This window comes from Triticum aestivum, chromosome 7B (genome assembly GCF_018294505.1).
Source record: "Triticum aestivum cultivar Chinese Spring chromosome 7B, IWGSC CS RefSeq v2.1, whole genome shotgun sequence".
NCBI classification, from domain to species: Eukaryota; Viridiplantae; Streptophyta; class Magnoliopsida; order Poales; family Poaceae; genus Triticum; species Triticum aestivum.
In genome coordinates, this window is record NC_057813.1 from 226,291,276 (window position 1) to 226,296,734 (window position 5,459).

Sequence of the window (5,459 nt, forward strand, 5' to 3'; positions counted from 1 at the left end):
TTGCTACGATGATTCCCTGCACTTGGGGATTATCAAGCTCTTTTCTAGCGGTGTTGCAGGGGAGCAATAGCGTGGGGTTGATATTCCTGTGTATGCTTGTTTGCTTTCTTCACTAATTAGTTTTTGTTTTCCCTTTTTGTTTTTCTTAGTTGTGGGTGAAACATACAAAAAAAATTAAAAAGAATGAAAATACAAAAAGGTTCACTTGCCTCATATGCCTAAAAAGTTTTTCAAAAAGAGATGTGATTGGAAAGTTATGCATTGGAGAAGTGAGGGTCGACCTTGAACACTTGTGTTCATGCTCATGGAAACAATGTAGATTTTTTCATGGAAGTTTCTCTAAAAATAATTACCCCTTGTATATATCCATCTATTATATAATTAAAACAGAAGTCAAATAAGACACCACGTTCTTCCACATAAGTTAAAATAATAACCATCGTTGATTAGTAATATTTACGGCTAAGATTTAAAGATATTACGTTACATCCAAAAGTTATATATGTTGTACTGACACGTACGAAGTGCATGATTAAAAAGTTGGAAGTATATAAACTACAACTATTTTTTCTTTCTAAATATTGCCGGACATACATTTGCACATCTCAAAGTCCAGCACATACACGGGCTGGAAACGTTGCATGTCCTAATAGGAAAGGATGGGGGATAAGCTCAGCCACATACGACAAGCAATTAAAAAGGCTATTGGGATAAAACATGGAAGAGTTTGGAACGGATGCAAGTAGGAGACGTATCTCACATGATGAAAATTCCGAAACAGGAACGAATACATGCAAACCCATCTCATGTGATGAAAATTTCAAAAAAGAAAAAATAGTACAAGGTTACGATCAGATTTCCACACGTCTCGGCCACCTCAACCCATCTAAACAAGTACAGTCGGCCGCACAATCACACACCAAGCAATTAGAAGTCGAAAATCACCATGACTTGAACAGGTTGAAGTCAACGGAGCTACCACAAAAATCCATGCCCAGCCGCTTCACTTGACGTCCGACAAATTTACGCCAAAGCATGTCTGACGCCTGACGAAGCCATGCCAAATTGCTCCAATCAACGTTGGAAGAAGTCACGCCAAAGCACTTCTGGCCTGAATCATCAGATTTGGTGATTGTTATTTAGCAAGCTTACTTTTTCTGGCTAGAATCTTCATAAATCCTATATTACTTGACATGAGCGACAACTTAGAAGTGGACATAATTTGGACATTCAAGTGAACACAATGAGTGTGGGACTCAGTCAATCGTACGACCAATGAGCTTATTAGCCTAGATATGATACTAATGGACAGGTCTGTTTTTTATATATTTAATTGGGATTTTTTTCAAGTTAAGAAGCAGTTACTAACCATATCTGATTGTTTTGGCAGGGTGAAACAGTCCATGCTACTACCTGGAAGAATCTAATAGACATGTTTAGATCAAAGATCAATGAGAAATCTATTTATGCATTCAGCAATGTTAAGGTTGTGGAATCTACAAAATATAGGCCAATGAGCAATGAAATTAAAATATATTTTTGCATACAATACACAGGTAAAAGTTAAAAGGATCTTCGAAAGTTTTCCCGGATTATTTTCGCGAGTTTGCTACCATGGGCACACTACAAGGACAGAAAAAGATACACAATGCTTAGGTATGTTGATAGTTATAATTATGACTTCCAAATAATTAATATTTCTAATTGATAAATAATCTCCAAATAAACAAATGTTATTGGACTACTAACACAAATGAAGCGCGTGGAGAGAACAATAACTTGCTTAATACATCTACATCTCACTTGCTGAACTCACTGGATGCGAAATCAGAAGAAGCACCAAAGATTGTTCAACAATATGTGGGAAAAACATATATTTTGATTCAAGCTCAATGATATAATATTACCTTTGACACACAAAACTATGCAGTAAAAATACATTTGTGCCTGATAATAGGCTTGAGATGCTCTACTTGAACGATAAACCGAGGAGGTAGAGTTGCCTTAACTTTTTTTTTAAAATATGAAGTACCATCTTTAGAATTCCTTAACTAATTCATCTTACATATGTTTCACAGGAATTGATGGATGATACCTAATTAATGAAGAAGCACATGCCAGATAAAAAGGTGATTGATTTTTTAACTATACACACTTCAGATTTTAGAGATGTGTCTAATTTTTTAAATTTATATGTATGTAGTCACAGAATAATAAAGTTTCACCTAGCAAGCTTTCATGCGAACTGGTGCGTGTAAAAGAGAAACTACATGACAGTAATGGGAGTACATTACACAAAGAAGGGCGTCAAGACAAAATATCATCAGCAGCAGCACGTGAGCCCCACGGAGACTGGGATCTGTTGTGATATCAGATGACTCAGAGGATGAATGCACTGAGATGAATTTGCCAGAACAATAGGAAAAAGGTGTCCGCGGGAACAATAGACATGTTATACAAAAGCCAAAAATACAATGCTTGAAGATGAAGGAAATAGTACGACATACTATTTATATTGACCAAGTTAAGTAGGACTACCTGACATCGATCAGGATAAGGATACTTATTAGATTAAGCCTATGAGTGTTAGCAATATTCTTAGTCCAAAAAGATTTAAAACTTTCTTCATGTAGTTTCCTTTATGTGCATGCTATTTTATTTGAATCTGTACGAGGCCAGCACAATATACAAGAACATACTACAAGACCAGAGTTTGAGACATTAGGATTCACTTCACAATTTGAAGAAACTATACATTGGCAAATCTATATGACGCCACCACAATAGACAGGAACATACCTTGGTTTAGTAACTTAATAGCAGAACCGGATAGCAAATCAACGGCCTCTACTGTTGCATACCGCTAGCTTTGCCCGGCGCCGCCATTCTGACCAAAGACAAGGTTCCCATATTTAGACTTAGCAGCAAAGCAAATCCACTATCTAATCACATTAATTGCTAGGTCACTAAAAAAATTCTGGCAAGCAGAAGATTGTTTCTTGGTTACTTGATGAGGTGACCAGAAGTTACTTGAGAAAATTCAACATGTGAGCTTCTTCTGAACAAACCTATACCCAAATTAACATCTAAGGTGACATATTAACACACACAGAAGGTAATCTAATTACCAAAGCAGAGCAAAATAATCCATCCAATTAGTGTTGGAAAAAGGTTTATTAAAACCTCAAATAGGATGAAAATACATGGATACAACTACAAGACTATCAAAAGCAGTTCATATTATAAATTTTAGAAATACATTCATACATGCCCTTCTTTCAGTTCATTGTTCTTGGTAACCATCTATCTCATAAGGCCTTTGCAGTTTAAGGAAATAATGAAAAAAATCCCACTAACACATACTCCCTCCGTTCCAAAATAGATGACTCAACTGTATACTAACTTTTAGTATGAACCAACTTTCGGTTCATAAAGCCTTTTTTCAGAGAAAAGGCATCATGAATAAATCATTTCTTGCTAACATCAAACTAAAAAGAGATAATCTTCATTACAAAGGATGCATATCATCAATTGGCACTTGCATTTGGTAGTAGTCTAATAGCACCAACAATGAGGAGGCCAGCATGTCATGGAGGACAATAGCAGCAAGGCCAGCCTCTGTCCCGTACCTCAGGTTCCAGAACCAACAATCACCATCAGTCTGTGATTCAGTGATTTCCCTCACAGGCTCCTCCATGGGGCCAAGATACAACACCTCAGCCATGGGCATCTGGCCGTGAACATGAAGAGGTTGACCAGTGCAGCTTTCATGTTTTCCCCGCTCCTCCCCATGGCTGCTCCGCCGGACTCGACGAGGTCGTCGAGCATCCACATCTCTCGGAATGAACAAACGCGTCTACGCACTCCGCGCACATGGCCAGCTGCAGCAGTAAATCGACGAGGAGAGATTGGAAGAAATGAATCAAGAAGCAGGATGGCTGGGGAATTACTTCGGTGATGGCTAGCGGCGACATCTTTGTCCGCCGGCTGTTAATCGGAGAAGATGACGCATGTGGATGGATAAGGATGCTGGTGGGGAACTAGGGGTAGACTGAGATGATAACAGGATTTCTTTTTCTTTTTCTTTTAGAAAATGAGGGAGTTCACCGTAGATGGACCGCAGGGCAGGGCCGCAGGGGCACTCAGATTTGGGCAGCAGCCTCGATTTCCCCTTTCAAAGACGATGAAGAAAAGAAAGGGAATGTGTTTTCCCCTCATAGAAGACAGAGACGTACACGTTCTTCTACAAAAACAAGGATGTACACATGGTGGGATGGGAATCACGTGGGCCAATTGGTTAGCCTGGATTGAGTAAGGTAAACAAGATATTGTATGTGCAACAAAAAAGGAAAAAGAAAAAATGGGCACAAAAACTAAAATAACAGATAAGTATAATTTAAAGAAAAAGAACCGCATATATGAAGCTAAAAGATTTAAACATGGAGGTTTCCAACGGACAATAATTTATAACATATGTGCAACATTACGGAAAGAAAATCATCATGACTGAAAAAAATGAAAGTCATTTATCCAAAATATAAAATAAATCAAAATCTAACTTATGTTACCGACACTCTTCACATCTTGCTATTTCTCCATCAATCTCCTTAACATGTGTATCATTTTCCTCAAATCCAACACGTGTCATTCACTATCAGGCTATGGCTAGATGGTTAGGTGGACAGTGGTATCCCCAACCACAAGGGTTCTAATTATAATGCTCGCATTTATCCTGGATTTATTTCAAGATTCTCGGCGGCACACGTTCAGTCGGAGAAGACGTTTCCGTCGAGTACGAGGTGCGTGACTTTGTAAGACCTCAAGATGATATGGCGGCTTAGTCTCTCGGAGGTGCTCATAGGAGTAGAGTGTGCGTGTGTGCGTTCATAGGAGTGAGTGTATGCGCGTATATATGAGTGCTTGCATATGTATTGCGTTAAAGAAATATAGATGACCTGCTGCCAATGACCTAAGACCCAGCCGAACAAATTTGTTACTCTTAGGAGGCACCAGGAATGTTTTTCTAACATAGTACAACTGAAGTTGCTCACATAGACGAGCATACACTCATCATTATGAACGCATGCACACCCATCCCACTTCTATGAGTACCTCCGAAAGACTGAGTCGGCACATCATGTTGAGATTTTATGAAGTCACCACAGGCGCCTCGAAGTCGACGAGAAAATCTCCTCGCACTTAAGGAACATCGTCGGAAGCTTGAAATAAATTCAGGAATAATGCGAGCACCAATTGTAAGTCTAGGACTTGAACCATACTGGACTGGGATATCATTGTCCTCCTAACCATCCAACCACGGATTGGTTCGCGAAGCACCATAAATGTTAGAATCAACATTTTTCTCTTAGATGCTAAGTGTGATTTTACATGGACAAAATTATATCATTCTCGAAGAAAATCAGTAAGAGTCTATACATCATAACCACCATTTATATCAT

The 5,459-nt window shown here is 38.6% G+C and overlaps 1 long non-coding RNA gene across 5 annotated transcripts; it reads right to left on the reverse strand.

Moving 5' to 3' along the window:
• Nucleotides 1–718: 718 nt before the first annotated feature.
• On the reverse strand, nucleotides 719–4,222 carry LOC123158284 (uncharacterized). 5 transcript variants are annotated; one of them, XR_006479289.1, is made up of 5 exons: nucleotides 3,630–4,218; nucleotides 2,800–2,887; nucleotides 2,295–2,359; nucleotides 1,370–1,413; nucleotides 719–1,111 (listed from the first exon to the last, which is right to left on the reverse strand). It is a non-coding gene; the product is annotated as an uncharacterized lncRNA (long non-coding RNA). The 5 variants fall into 5 exon arrangements; XR_006479290.1 differs by having other exon boundaries at nucleotides 2,290–2,359; XR_006479287.1 differs by having other exon boundaries at nucleotides 1,370–2,359; nucleotides 3,630–4,222.
• Nucleotides 4,223–5,459: the final 1,237 nt, after the last annotated feature.